Source organism: Aegilops tauschii, chromosome 3 (assembly GCF_002575655.3).
Source record: "Aegilops tauschii subsp. strangulata cultivar AL8/78 chromosome 3, Aet v6.0, whole genome shotgun sequence".
In the NCBI taxonomy this organism is placed as follows: domain Eukaryota; kingdom Viridiplantae; phylum Streptophyta; class Magnoliopsida; order Poales; family Poaceae; genus Aegilops; species Aegilops tauschii.
In genome coordinates this window covers 147,419,766-147,436,271 of record NC_053037.3, presented here as the reverse complement: position 1 = coordinate 147,436,271, position 16,506 = coordinate 147,419,766, and positions in this window count along the sequence as shown.

Genomic DNA, 16,506 nt, shown 5'->3' with positions numbered 1-16,506 from the left:
TCGTAGCTGCTAGTCTTTGTCCCAGGTAAAAATGCTCGTTTTTTGTTAATTTCAAAAAAGTAACAAATTGAAAAAAAAAGGTTTATGGATTTGACTTTTCAGGGATTTGAAAACAATTCATGCATTTAATAAAGTCTGTGAATTTGGAAAAGGTTCATGAATTTGAATAATGTCCGGAATTTGAAAAAAATGTTCAAAGATTTGAAATGGTTCACAAAGATTCAAATTTTTACGCATTTGAAAAAGGAAATAAAGAAAATAAAAAAGGAAATAGAAATGAGAAGAAAAATGAAAACACGAACATTACATGTCCTAGAAAAGATAAACAAACCGGTAGATAAAAAATAGAGAAAAAAATAAACCAAACGAAGGAACATTCTAGAATGTTCCTAAAACCAAAAAGACCAACCGACGTTTGCCCCGTCACATGGGCCGCTTGTTATCAGTTTAAGGTTGTGTGGCCGAGAAAATGAGAAGGTGATATAAATGGGCCGAAAAGGTGATATAAATGGGCCTGGCTGTCATTTTTATTACCTCTAGTGTTCTTTGTATTGCCATGATTGATGAATATATTGACTGTGACGCCCCCGATTCAATCATACACTAATCATGCACGCAAATGTGTACGATCAAGACCAGGGACTCACGGGAAGATATCACAACACAACTCTACAACATAAATAAGTCATACAAGCATCATAATACAAGCCAGGGGCCTCGAGGGCTCGAATACAAGTGCTCGATCATAGACGAGTCAGCGGAAGCAACAATATCTGAGTACAGACATAAGTTAAACAAGTTTGCCTTAAGAAGGCTAGCACAAAAGTAGCAACGATCGAAAAGGCAAGGCCTCCTGCCTGGGACCTCCTAACTACTCCTCGAAGCCGAACTCCATGTAGAATCATCTTCGGGATCTCTAGCTCCTGGACTCCAGCATCTGGTTGCGACAACCAGGTATAGAAAGGGGAAAAGAGGGAGAAAAGCAACCGTGAGTACTCATCCAAAGTACTCGCAAGCAAGGAGCTACACTACATATGCATGGGTATATGTGTAAAGGGCCATATCGGTGGACTGAACTGCAGAATGCCAGAATAAGAGGGGGATAGCTAATCCTGTCGAAGACTACGCTTCTGGCAGCCTCCATCTTGCAGCATGTAGAAGAGAGTAGATGGTAAGTTCACCAAGTAACATCGCATAGCATAAACCTACCCGGCGATCCCCTCCACGTCGCCCTGTTAGAGAGCGATCACCGGGTTATATCTGGCACTTGGAAGGGTGTGTTTTATTAAGTATCCAGTTCTAGTTGTCATAAGGTCAAGGTACGACTCCGGGTCGTCCTTTTACCGAGGGACACGGCTATTCGAATAGATAAACTTCCCTGCAGGGGTGCACCACATAACCCAACACGCTCGATCCCATTTGGCCGGACACACTTTCCTGGGTCATGCCCGGCCTCGTAAGATCAACACGTCGCAACCCCACCTAGGTACAACAGAGAGGTCAGCACGCCGGTCTAAATCCTATGGCGCAGGGGTCTGGGCCCATCGCCCATTGCACACCTGCACATTGCGAACGCGGCCGGAAGCAGACCTAGCCTAGCAGGCGTTCGAGTCCAATCCGGCGCGCGCCACTCAGTCGCTGATGTCACGAAGGCTTCGGCTGATACCACGACGTCGAGTGCCCATAACTGTTCCCGCGTAGTTGGTTAGTGCGTATAGACCAAATGGCCAGACTCAGATCAAATACCAAGATCTCATTAAGCGTGTTAAGTATCCGCGAACGCCGACCAGGGCCAGGCCCACCTCTCTCCTAGGTGGTCTCAACCTGCCCTGTCGCTCCGCCACAAAGTAACAGTCGGGGGCCATCAGAAACCCAGGCCCACCTCTACCGGGATGGAGCCACCTGTCCTTTCAGTCCCCTCATCAGAATCACTTGCGGGTACTCAACGAGCCGACCCGACTTTAGTCACCACATGTGTCATGTATATAAAGTATATAGTATATACCCGTGATCACCTCCCGAAGTGATCACGACCCAGTAGTATAGCATGGCAGACGGACAAGAGTGTAGGGTCACTGATGGAACACTAGCATCCTATACTAAGCAGTAGGATAGCAGGTAAGGGTAACAACTGTAGCAACAATGACAGGCTATGCATCAGAATAGGATTAACGGAAAGCGGTAACATGCTACACTACTCTAATGCAAGCAGTATAGAGAAGAATAGGCGATATCTGGTGACCAAGGGGGGGCTTGCCTGGTTGCTCTGGCAAGGAGGGGTCGTCAATAGCGTAGTCGGTCGGGGCACCAGCAGCGGCGTCGGTCTCGTAGTCTACCGGAGAGAAGAGGGGGAAGAAACAATGAATACAATGCAAACAGATGCATAACGATGCATGACATGACAAAGCGTGATGCTAGGTGTGCCCAAACGCGGTAGTAGGTGATACCGGCGAAGGGGGAAAACATCCGGGAAAGTATTCCCGGTGTTTCGCGTTTTCGGACAGATGAACCGGAGGGGGAAAGTTGCGAGTTCGATATGTTAGGGATGTGTGGCGGACGAACAGGCTGTGTATCCGGATTCGTCTCGTCATTCTGAGCAACTTTTATGTTCAAAGTTTTTCGATCCGAGTTACGGTTAATTTACTATGATTTTTATAAGTTTAAATGATTTTCTAAATTTCCAGGATTTATTTTAATTCGAAAATAAAAGAGAAATTGCTAAATGTACCCAGCCCTGTGTACACAGTAGTTTACACAGGGGCTGACATGTGGGCCAGGGGGACCCAGTTTACCAGTCAAGGTTTGACTGGTCAACAGGGGGTGGGGCCCCGTGTCATTGACAGATTAGGCTAAATAGGGTTTAATTAAGTTAACTAGTGATTAGGTTATTCTAATTATGATTAATTAAGTTAATTAATTCTTTAATTAATTAGTTAATTAATATTTTTATTATTGTTATTATATTTTTCTAATTTTTTTATAAAAACGTTCTGGGCAGTGGGCCCCCTTTGGCAGTAGCCTAGAGGCCTATGCGGGTTCGGCCCAACGGGTGCGGGCGCACCGGAGCGAGCACTCGCCCGCAGGGCGGGACGAGGCCGCCAGGGCACCGACGGTGGGGCACGCCAGCGCGGCCAGCCGGGGACACGGCGGGCGGAGGCGAGGGGTGTCGCCGGTGCGGCCATTGGCGCGCGGGCGGCGCGGTGGCGCAGCCACGGGAGGAGGAGAGGGCGGAGACGAGGCGCGCCGAGGCACGGGGCCATGGGCCGCCGGCCGGAGCGGGACGCGGTTAGGAGGCCGGAGTGGTGGTGGCGGTAGCGCCGCAACACAGCAGCAGCTGTTGCAGCCCGCGACGGGGCAAGGCCAGGGGCGGCAAGGGGGCGTCGGCGTGGCCGACGCGATGGTGCACGTGCGACAGAGGAGGAGAGGAGGAGTCGGGGCATGGGGTCTCATCCCTGTTGTAGGGGAGTGGCAGTGGGGCGCGGGGAGGAGGTCGTGGACGACGGCGACGACGGAGTGGAGAAGAGGACGACGGGGCGACGGCGATTCGGGGAAGACGGTGAGGGGCTCCGGCGGTGCGGTCCTCGTGCGGCGGGGTCGAGGTAGCTCCGGGCGGGGTCCCGTGACAGCGTGGTCGTGGACGGGCGGCAGGGCGCCGGTGGGGCGACGGGAGGGGCCGGCTCCGTGAGGGGGTTGGCGGCGACGTCGAGGCGGCGATGGGGCGATGGGATCGGGGGGGTTGCCCCGATCCAGATCGGGGAAGGGCGAGAGAGATCGAGAGGGAGTGGGGGGAGTGGGTGCGGGTCACGGGTTAGGGTTTGACCGGGGTGGGGGTTATGGTGGAGTGAGGGGGCGGCCTGGGCCGGTTTGGGCCGGCCTGGCTAGTAGCTGGGCCGACTGGCCCAGTGGGGAGGGGGGTTTTCCTTTTTCCTGTTTTGTTTTGTATTTTCTTTTCTTTTTATTTATTTTCCCTTTACTGTTTTCATTTAAAGTTTCTTTTATTTTAGTTTTATAAAATACCCAGTGAACACCTAAATTAGTATTGCTAATCAGTCCACTGCCACAATTATTTTGGCACACTACTAATTTAGTTTTATTATTATAACTTTATAAAAGGCGTCTAATTAATTGTTTTTACTGTCATTTCTATTACTTTAGTGCATTTAAATATTTTATTAAAAGATAATTTATCCACCAACATTTACTAAGGATTATTTGACACATTAGGAACAATTTAGTTTTGACTTTTGAAAACTTTAATTATTTAACTTCAATTCAATTTTTGAATATGAATCGTTTCGAACTAACGCGAGATTATCAACAGTAATCTGAGGTGACGTGGCATCGTTAACGTGGGGTTACTGCAGCCTAATTATCCGGGCGTCACAATTCTCCTCCACTACAAGAAATCTCGTCCCGAGATTTAAGAGGGAAGTAAGGGGGAAGGGATTGGGTTACGAAAAATCTAACGGATCTTCTCGGTCTTGGTTGCTCTTCTCGAAGAGGTCGATCCATTACTTGAGGTCTTCATTTCTAGTGCTTCAGGCCATCATTATGAAGTTGTCGTCCTTTCTGCGGGAACTCCATCGTACTTACGAAAGAATAGAGGGTGGGTATTCCGAGAAAACGGACCTCTGCAAGGTTGACTATCTGGTCGATAACATCGGGGAAGGTGGCGAAAAGTACTCTTGAATTGAAACTTAAGAAAATATCGAGAGCAAAGCAAGGGGGTATTCATGGGAAGTTTTGAGCGGGCAGGCAATCGTTCGATGCCTGAATCAGGGCGTGAAAGGGGTTCAAAGCAATGGGAATAAGTATTGTGTCTGATATCAGAATTGATGAACTCTCAGACGGTGGCTCGTGAATTACATATGAGGCCACACGCGAGGAATAACTTCGGGAACAGGGGTGTCCAGGAGAGTCAGTTTTCGATCCTGTGGAACTGTGGGTTATGGGCCCACCATGTGGGTTAAAAGTAGGAAGAGGGGTGACGTCTTGCACGATCATGTAAGCAAGGCATGTCAGAGAATAACCAGTCAGTTATGTTGGCAGCATCGTTGGTACCAAGGGCGAGGGACGAAGAGAACCATTTTCCTGCTCGTTGAAACGAGGCGGACCAATAGGCAAAGTTCCCGTCCATCGGTGGTTACCGAAATGTCATCAACAATAGTAACACGGTCTTACTGACAGAGTTGTACATCGAGGTGTTTACATAAGCAGTAATTTATTACTGCTTAGATCATATAGATCACAAGAAAGGTTAAACAAAACAATGGAAAGGAAAATGTGTTTAAATACACATTTCAGGGGTATATCCTTCCCAAGGACAAGCAGAGCATCATATCCATGATAGGATATAATGTAGAAAACCCTTTAGGTAAGGGAGAGAAATTTCATGACATTACCCATGCAACGGTGTTTGGATAATTGATAAAGATAATTTGGCATTGTGCTTCAAATGCCCTTATTGAAGATCGGAGTAGCACAGACATGCTTCGAGATAGCATTGACATGGTCATTAGGTAAGATCAGGCTATGGATACACAAAGGATCCATCAGGAACAACTTATAGAGTAAGTCTTACAATTTCCTCATGGAAGAATAGCTAACCTTGCTAAAAAGGAAAACTTATAACAATAGGTCCTCCGGCCAGGTGTGTTAGGCATGACATCACCTTACCGGGTCATAAATAGACCAATGTTATAACTCTTGGAAATATGTTCCAACCATCATATCTGACCGAGATTCAGATCTGATTGGTGTGAGGATAACTCAGACTCAGGATGCCTGAGAAGAAAGGTGCAACACAAATTGTCGAAACGACATCGAAGATTCTCGGGAGATGAACTATGGAAGCGAGTTCCGAACAAGGGTTCATCATTAAATCAAGGAGAGGTGAGGAGGTGACTGATTGACTCAGCGACAATCCATTGAGATTTCCAAAAGATGTATTTCCACAACTATGTGAACAAGGAGATAACATTGACTAGATCGAATGACTTAATGATGTATGCTCGAGGAAAACATACACAGTTAAACATTGGTTGAAATGTGCACCCGAAATATGGGCTAGGTAGCACGATCAATGTTCGAATGATGATTCATTAAGCCATAGACGTAGAATGAAACTATAGACCAATAACTTCAAAGCAATAGGGTTGCTCGAAGTTTAGAATTTACACATCACAGACCATTTGTCGGTGTTTCGTTTAGAAACAACACGGGGACCAAGAAAGAATGGTGATGGCGAGAAGTATCACTGTACCAAGAATTCTTAAGAGGTGGAGTAATGCTCACGACATTCTTGACATCAAAGATGGTAATACTCCACGGTAGAACATAACATAAGTTGGATAGCAGGGAAATCAAGATACAACACAAAATATGAACAAGTTTGTGTTGGGGGAGGCAAGAATGTTGTCGATGATAACACAATTCATCGAGGGGCAAGGATGGTATTTCTCATACTGAATTTCAACACACAACTTGGAAGAAGTCAAATTGTTGACAATGATCACGACAAATTTGTCGAGAGGTTTTCAAGAAGATGTAATTGATCGACGATGACATCAAGTCAAAGGAATGATGAAAGCGAAAGGTTATTGGAACCACGGTTAGGACACAAACTCGAAATCAAGTTTGCTGTTCAAGGAGAAGTGATATGACGAGGAAGATCGACGCAAGATTAGCTCACTGACGAAATTTGTGCGCTGGGAAGGTCCAGGTAGCACAGTTAAAATTCAGCACGATAATGATGTAGCCAATCAGGCTAGGAATGACGTGATCGGGTACAAACTCATAAGTAAAGAAGATTACTAAGAGTTGTTTAATCGCAGTGCGGCTCGATTCAGTTATCGGTGGTTTTGAGTGTTTAAAAACTCGAAGCCCGTGAAAAATTGGAATCAATGAGAATGTAGCACTTGATGGAGAACTCATAATAAGTTATGCAGTTCCGTGATAATCTCGAGATACCGGGGGTAATACTCGACGACAAACCAAAGTAGAGGTTGGACTGGGGTATTGCTCTGCAGAAGACAAGTGCTTAACTTGTACGAGAAATGGTATTTAAAGGAGAACATGGTCGGAACCACGATTGCAAAAGGCCAGATCCCAGATATAAGATGAACTTATACCAAGGGAATAATTAATTTAAGAGAAGCTTTAATGATAAGAGCTACATCATGTCCATGGGCATGAACGCAAAGTTCAAGGTCGACTCCCACTTCTTCAATGCATAACCTTTCATTCACTTCTCGTGTTTGATGAAGTTGCAGTGTTGAAAATTTTATCTGGCAAAATACCAGAAGAGTATGACTCATGAAATCTTTCGAGTTCACACATATTATGGAAGGCATAGGTTCAACCCATCGGGGCATCATGGAAACATATATCACAAGCTTCAATAGTAAATATCACCAGCTCGAAAGCAGAGCATGGTTGGCCAAATCAAGGAATAGGATTTACCAAAGGCATTATGTATCAGGGAAAGAACTTCCAAAGTGATTGAATACGAAGGACGTTGTCGGATAAAATCCAACAAGGTTCTGATGGCCCATAAAGGATCTGAGGTGAGTATCGGCACACAACCCGAGGAAGAATCAATGCAAAGACCTTGGATTATAGAAACAACTAAGTAACTTAGAGCTCAATTGCAAAGGAATTATGATTTACAAAGTGAAGGATCAGAAACAGACGCTCTGATCAAGGATGGATAAGTTCAATAGACATAGGGGCACAATCGACGACAATTTGATTGGCGAGAACCAACTCACGTTTCAAATGACGTCTAAGCCGGAAGGATGAATTCTGGGATCTGATTGAGGATTGCGAGCATTCGCAACAAATTGAATCAACGGACTCAAAATGATAATGTCAAGAGATGCCAATAAGATTATGAGACTTAAGATTAATCATTATGCAAGTAAGCAAGAATTTCAAGAGAAAAAAAGGCTCCTGAGGATTTTCGGAAGATCGAATGGTATTTTGAACACTTTTGTGAAATACTTGAATCAACTGGGGATGAGGGGATACTCGGTAAGTGCGAGAATTATCCATAGGGGTATTCAGGTGACAAAGAACAGCAAGGCAGTAAGCTCAAAGGATTCTCGGAACAACAGAGAGAATTTCGGGGTATCTTGTAATAACAAGACCAACTGGGAAACATTGTATGAATGGCGAGTATACGTGGTTATCCATAGGAGTTTATCGATGAAAGGGAATTGCAAAAGCGATGAACACAAGTTCTCGGGTTATCAGCGGAGAGTATCTTCAGGGTCTTCACGTGCAGCAGACGATCATCAGTAATAAGGGGCTCTCCGGGTGAAAGTGATAACGAGATCCTAATGTTAGATTTAGCAAAATTCACTTAACCCGAATAGAAGAGAGATCAGAGTCCCAGAGTATAGACAAGGAGTAAAAGATCCTAATACCACCCAATGGCGACGTGGGCCCGTAAGCCACACAGCCATGTTAGTAAAAGTTTTTCAATGACTAGACTCAACTTCGACCAAGGAGTTGGAAAGGGGGATTCCTACAGGTAGTCGGCTCTGATACCAACTTGTGACGCCCCCGATTCAATCGTACACTAATCATGCACGCAAATGTGTACGATCAAGATCAGGGACTCACGGGAAGATATCACAACACAACTCTACAACATAAATAAGTCATACAAGCATCATAATACAAGCCAGGGGCCTCGAGGGCTCGAATACAAGTGCTCGATCATAGACGAGTCAGCGGAAGCAACAATATCTGAGTATAGACATAAGTTAAACAAGTTTGCCTTAAGAAGGCTAGCACAAAAGTAGCAACGATCGAAAAGGCAAGGCCTCCTGCCTGGGACCTCCTAACTACTCCTCGAAGCCAAACTCCATGTAGAATCATCCTCGGGATCTCTAGCTCCTGGACTCCAGCATCTAGTTGCGACAACCAGGTATAGAAAGGGGAAAAGAGGGAGAAAAGCAACCGTGAGTACTCATCCAAAGTACTCGCAAGCAAGGAGCTACACTACATATGCATGGGTATATGTGTAAAGGGCCATATCGGTGGACTGAACTGCAGAATGCCAGAATAAGAGGGGGATAGCTAATCCTGTCGAAGACTACGCTTCTGGCAGCCTCCATCTTGCAGCATGTAGAAGAGAGTAGATGGTAAGTTCACCAAGTAACATTGCATAGCATAAACCTACCCGGCGACCCCCTCCACGTCGCCCTGTTAGAGAGCGATCACCGAGTTATATCTGGCACTTGGAAGGGTGTGTTTTATTAAGTATCCAGTTCTAGTTGTCATAAGGTCAAGGTACGACTCCGGGTCGTCCTTTTACCGAGGGACACGACTATTCGAATAGATAAACTTCCCTGCAGGGGTGCACCACATAACCCAACACGCTCGATCCCATTTGGCCGGACACACTTTCCTGGGTCATGCCCGGCCTCGTAAGATCAACACGTCGCAGCCCCACCTAGGTACAACAGAGAGGTCAGCACGCCGGTCTAAATCCTATGGCGCAGGGGTCTGGGCCCATCGCCCATTGCACACCTGCAGATTGCGAACGCGGCCGGAAGCAGACCTAGCCTAGCAGGCGTTCGAGTCCAATCCGGCGCGCGCCACTCAGTCGCTGATGTCACGAAGGCTTCGGCTGATACCACGACATCGAGTGCCCATAACTGTTCCCGCGTAGTTGGTTAGTGCGTATAGACCAAATGGCCAGACTCAGATCAAATACCAAGATCTCGTTAAGCGTGTTAAGTATCCGCGAACGCCGACCAGGGCCAGGCCCACCTCTCTCCTAGGTGGTCTCAACCTGCCCTGTCGCTCCGCCACAAAGTAACAGTCGGGGGCCATCAGAAACCCAGGCCCACCTCTACCGGGATGGAGCCACCTGTCCTTTCAGTCCCCTCATCAGAATCACTTGCGGGTACTCAACGAGCCGACTCGACTTTAGTCACCACATGTGTCATGTATATAAAGTATATAGTATATACCCGTGATCACCTCCCGAAGTGATCACGACCCAGTAGTATAGCATGGCAGACGGACAAGAGTCTAGGGTCACTGATGGAACACTAGCATCCTATACTAAGCAGTAGGATAGCAGGTAAGGGTAACAACTGTAGCAACAATGACAGGCTATGCATCAGAATAGGATTAACGGAAAGCAGTAACATGCTACACTACTCTAATGCAAGCAGTATAGAGAAGAATAGGTGATATCTGGTGACCAAGGGGGAGCTTGCCTGGTTGCTCTGGCAAGGAGGGGTCGTCAATAGCGTAGTCGGTCGGGGCACCAGCAGCGGCGTCGGTCTCATAGTCTACCGGAGAGAAGAGGGGGAAGAAACAATGAATACAATGCAAACAGATGCATGACATGACAAAGCGTGATGCTAGGTGTGCCCAAACGCGGTAGTAGGTGATACCGGCGAAGGGGGAAAACATCCGGGAAAGTATTCCCGGTGTTTCGCGTTTGCGGACAGATGAACCGGAGGGGGAAAGTTGCGAGTTCGATATGTTAGGGATGTGTGGCGGACGAACGGGTTGTGTATCCGGATTCGTCTCGTCGTTCTGAGCAACTTTCATGTACAAAGTTTTTCGATCCGAGTTACGGTTAATTTACTATGATTTTTATAAGTTTAAATGATTTTCTAAATTTCCAGGATTTATTTTAATTCGAAAATAAAAGAGAAATTGCTAAATGTACCCAGCCCTGTGTACACAGCAGTTTACACAGGGGCTGACATGTGGGCCAGGGGGACCCAGTTGACCAGTCAAGGTTTGACTGGTCAACAGGGGGTGGGGCCCCCGTGTCATTGACAGATTAGGCTAAACAGGGTTTAATTAAGTTAACTAGTAATTAGGTTATTCTAATTATGATTAATTAATTTAATTAATATTTTTATTATTGTTATTATATTTTTCTTATTTTTTTATAAAAACGTTCTGGGCAGTGGGCCCCGTTCGGCAGTGGCCCAGAGGCCTATGCGGGTTCGGCCCAGCGGGTGCGGGCGCACCGGAGCGAGCACTCGCCCGCAGGGCGGGACGAGGCCGCCAGGGCACCGACGGCGGGGCACGCCGGTGCGGCCAGCCGGGGACACGGCGGGCGGAGGCGAGGGGTGGCACCGGTGCGGCCATTGGCACGCGGGCGGCGCGGTGGCGCGGCCACGGGAGGAGGAGAGGGCGGAGACGAGGCGCGCCGAGGCACGGGGCCATGGGGCCCGGCCGGAGCGGGACGCGGGTAGGAGGCCGGAGTGGTGGTGGCGGTAGCGCCGCAGCACAGCAGCAGCTGTTGCAGCCCGCGACGGGGCAAGGCCAGGAGCGGCAAGGGGGCGTCGGCGTGGCCGACGCGGTGGTACACGTGCGACAGAGGAGGAGAGGAGGAGTCGGGGCACGGGGTCTCACCCCCGATGTAGGGGAGTGGCGGTGGGGCGCGGGGAGGAGGTCGTGGACGACGGCGACGACGGAGTGGAGAAGAGGACGACGGGGTGACGGCGATTCGGGGAAGACGGTGAGGGGCTCCGGCGGTGCGGTCCTCGTGCGGCGGGGTCGAGGTAGCTCCGAGCGGGGTCCCGTGACAGCGTGGTCGTGGACGGGCGGCAGGGCGCCGATGGGGCGACGGGAGGGGCCGGCTCCGCGAGGGGGGTGGCGGCGACGTCGAGGCGGCGATGGGGCGATGGGATCGGGGGGGTTGCCCCGATCCAGATCGGGGAAGGGCGAGAGAGATCAAGAGGGAGTGGGGGAGTGGGTGTGGGTCACGGGTTAGGGTTTGACCGGGGTGGGGGTTATGGTGGGGTGAGGGGGCGGCCTGGGCCGGTTTGGGCCGGCCTGGCTAGTAGCTGGGCCGACTGGCCCAGTGGGGAGGGGGTTTTCCTTTTTTCTGTTTTGTTTTGTATTTTCTTTTCTTTTTATTTAGTTTTCCTTTACTGTTTTCATTTAAAGTTTCTTTTATTTTAGTTTTATAAAATACCCAGTGAACACCTAAATTAGTATTGCTAATCAGTCCACTGCCACAATTATTTTGGCACACTACTAATTTAGTTTTATTATTATAACTTTATAAAAGGCGTCTAATTAATTGTTTTTGCTGTCATTTCTATTACTTTAGTGCATTTAAATATTTTATTAAAAGATAATTTATCCACCAACATTTACTAAGGATTATTTGACACATTAGGAACAATTTAGTTTTGACTTTTGAAAACTTTAATTGTTTAACTTAAATTCAATTTTTGAATATGAATCGTTTCGAACTAACGCGAGATTATCAACAGTAATCTGAGGTGACGTGACATCGTTAACGTGGGTTTACTGCAGCCTAATTATCCGGGCGTCACATTGACCCCCCCCCCCCCCCCCCCCCCCCCCGCCCCCTCCCCCGATAAAAGGGGTCGAGCCCAAAGGTCGACGGGGGTGTGCGCCAGCTGGGAGAAATGACTTTTTTTGAGTTGGAGTTGAAAGAAATAACGTTTTTTTAACCTCACAAAGCTTTGTTACGGCGACTCAATGTTTAAAGGGATAAAGCCCTTACAAATGCAAGTGCATCTCTTTCGTTGAAAGACTCGTGAACTTACATACAAAGTGCATAGTGTTTGAGAATTAACTTTACAGTTTTATGGATGTTCACATTATCTGACACGAAAATACGACCCTGTTACCACTGCAAATATTATGCTTAAGAGAATATCACATGTGCATGTAACATATTTATCTTCTTTTTTGGCAAATTATTATTATACTTTTTCAAGAGAACTATATTAGTGAACATATGTGCCACTTGTACATGTTTTTAGATCCAACACAATTCTAAGAGCTAGCCTGCCATCTTTATGTGGCACTAGCCTGATATGCGAACACTCATATCGTCGGTCAATGGTATTATATGTGTCTATGTTTTGTGATTGAAATAATAATAGAGAGTCCAACGAAGCAATTGTCATATGATGTTATGAGTCCTTTAATTATTTTCACATTAATAGATTGGACAATCGAAAATCAGATTTTTATTTCCATTACCTCTTTTAGATATTTCCTCTTAATCTCTCGTCCACGAACTGGCCTAAATATTAGCTGCCTGGAGTATGGTTTAATTCCATGCATTGATATGATATTATGCACAACCAATATGTTGCCTTAGTACAAATGGCCGAACATATTCCTTTGATCGTAAATTAACACCAAATATCTCGTATGCACATATATTCATGTCATTTTCTAAAAGCATAGTACATTCATGTCATTTTTCTAAAAGCATAGTACATTCATGTTAATCTAAAATTATTTGATAGACATAATTGGACCAGTTCCATATTTGCTTCATTTTGCATATATACCCGATGCGTACACATGGGACTGGCAATATTTAAATGCTATTTTGTGAAGCTATCGTGCATCCTCACCATTATATAAAAGAAGAAAGTATGATATAGTTCAGTTATTATTTAAAGGGTGTGCCTGTTTTTTTTTTTGAGGGAAATGCCATCATGGCGGTTTATATTTCATGTGAGAATAAAGATACATCGTTTGTTAAAACATCCACTAAGAAACCCGGGGGCTCCGATTTCCAAACAATTGTTCGAGACACCTCCGAGTTCTTAGCTAGCAGATCCGCCGCCATATTGGCTTCCCGAGGGCAATGGCTAAAAACTATAGAGATAAAATTGCTAGATAAGAAAGTGCATTCTTCATATGTTGCCGCTGCTAGTCCTAATGAATTCCCGCCACTCAGCATGATCTCGATTACCTCCAGACAGTCCGCTTCGACATAGATTTTGTTGCAACCAACTTCATTCGCTAGTAGGAGGCCATCTCGTAGTCCTCTAGCCTCTGCCGTCGCTGCGTCTTCCACAAAGGGTATATCACTGCAGGAAGCAGCGACAAAGAAACCGGCCTCATCACGCAGCACTGCTCCCATACCCCCGTACCAGTCTCCCGATCAAAAGTTGCATCGACATTAAGTTTGATGACGCCCTCAGGTGGCTTGGACCAACCATGTCTTTTAATTTTAGTTTGCTTCAACCTTGCTCGTGAAAAGTTCTGCGCTAAAGTTGATATAGCTTGGGCCGACCTTGCTGCTGACTCATAGATGTTCTCACCGTGTGTGTATTTGCGTCGTTCCCACCATACATACCAGATTGTTGTGGCCACTAGATCATTGCGCTGGACATCGGCCACTAGTGGACATATGGTACTTTTGGATAATAGGAGATCGGCCAGCACCGAACCTCCATCTCTCTCTATTGTGCAGATTTCATTCACCAGCTCCTGTAGTCCAAGAATATGCCAAATTTCCTGCACCCTCGGGCACAGAAACATAGCATGCCTAATGCTTTCACAGTCCGAACTACAAAGGGGACACTGGGAACTTGTAGTCATATGTCTGTTCGCTAAAACACCACGGCAAGGAATAGCTCCAAGCAAAGTCCTCCAAACATGGATTTTGATTTTTGATGGCACACGCAATTTCCAAGTGGTACGCCAGACTGGACTAGTACTTGAGGCTTGTAATGAGTTTGTCGTCCTCAACTTTCGTCCATGCTGGTGCTCCCACTCTTCATGGTAAGCCGATCTTACTGAGAAAATTCCACTTCTATTGAAGTGCCATGATACAAAATCTTCCATCATTCCCAAAGCTAGAGGAATATTCATAATACGTTGCACATCAATTGGCCAAAAAAGATCGTTTAGCAATTGTTCATCCCACACTCTGTTTTCCGAATCAATGAGTTCAGAAACTCTTGTGATCACTATATTTCCCCTTGGTGTAAAAACTTTGCGGGTCGGGCTGCTGGGAATCCAAGGGTCCTCCCAGATATTAATATGTGATCCATCTCCTACTCTCCAAATGTGTCCTCTCTTAAAGGACTGAATTCCACTCCAGAGACTCTGCCAGGTATATGAACTACCCTTCTTCAACGTACAGTTCAGAAGGTCACCATTGGGGAAATACTTTGCTTTCAATACTCTGGCACATAATGATTCCGGTTCACACAAAAGCCTCCAACACTGTTTTGCCAAAAGAGCCAAATTAAAGCAATGCAAGTCCCGGAAGCCCATACCACCCTTCTCCTTCGGGACGCACATCTTCCACCAGGCAAACCAATGCATATGTTTTTTCAAATCCTCATCTCCCCACCAATATTTCAGACATGGTGGTGGTTATACTGTTGCACACTTGTTTTGGAAGTTTGAAAACTGACATTGCGTATGAGGGAATAGCTTGTACTACAGCCTTTAGTAAGACCTCTCTCCCACCAACAGATAGTAGTTTCTCCTTCCACCCTCTAATTCTGCTTAAAACTCTATCTATGAGATGTTGAAAGCAATCTGATCTGTTCACTCCCACAATTGGGGGCAACCCCAAATATTTATCCGTGAGCGCTTCTGCCATTATATTAAGTGAGGTGCACACTTCCACTCTTGTATCAACAGGAGTGCATGGACTGAAAAAAATACTGGATTTGACCTCACTCACCATCTGGCCAGAAGCAGCGCAGTAATCGTCAAGCGCCCTTCGGAGGCTGGTTGAATTGGTGGCATCGGCTCGCATGAGGATTAGCGAGTCATCCGCAAAAATGAGGTGAGAGACCGAGGGGGCATCACGACACACTTTGACTCCCAATAAATTTCCAACCTCCTCCTCGTGCATAATTAGACTTGATAAACCCTCAGCACATAGCAAGAATAAGTACGGTGAAAGAGGATCGCCCTGCCTTAGGCCCCTGGAAGGAACAAAAAAGTCAGTTAACTCGTTATTCACCCGTACCTGGTATTTTACCGATTTAACACACTCCATGATGAGGGCCACCCAATGTTCCATAAATCCCAATTGTAATAGAATCGCCTCCAAGAAAGTCCACTCCACCCGGTCATATGCCTTGTGCATATCGAGTTTCACCGCACAAGTGCCATATTTACCAGTTGTTTTCCTCTTGATCGCATGATATGACTCAAAAGCTACCAGAAAGTTATAAGTGATAAGCCGTCCAGGGACGAAGGCACTTTGATTGGGGGAGATGATCTCAGAAAGAAAAAGTTTCAGTCGGTTTGCAAGGAGTTTTGAAATCACTTTATAGACCACATTACATAGGCTAATCGGACGGAATTGGGTTATAACTTCTGGGTTGTCTATCTTCGGGATGAGCACAATAGTTGTGTTGTTCCACCCATCAGGAATCTTACGAGAATTGACAGCAAGTAACACTTCATCAATCAAGTCCTCTCCAATTATGTGCCAAAACCTCTTGTAAAACACAGCATGAAGGCCGTCAGGGCCAGGGGCCTTGAGGTCGCCGATGTTGAACATAGCGTTCTTAACTTCCTCTCGTGTGTATGGTTTATTCAGCTCCTGGTTCATTGCATCAGACACACGAGGCTTTACCTTGTCAATTACATTCATATCCGGTACCTGCACCTCAGAAGAAAACAGTGACGTAAAGTACGCTGCTGCATGGGACCTTATCTCCCCCTGGTCTTCAATCCATGTGCCATTCTCTCTTTGTAAACGCTTGATAAAGT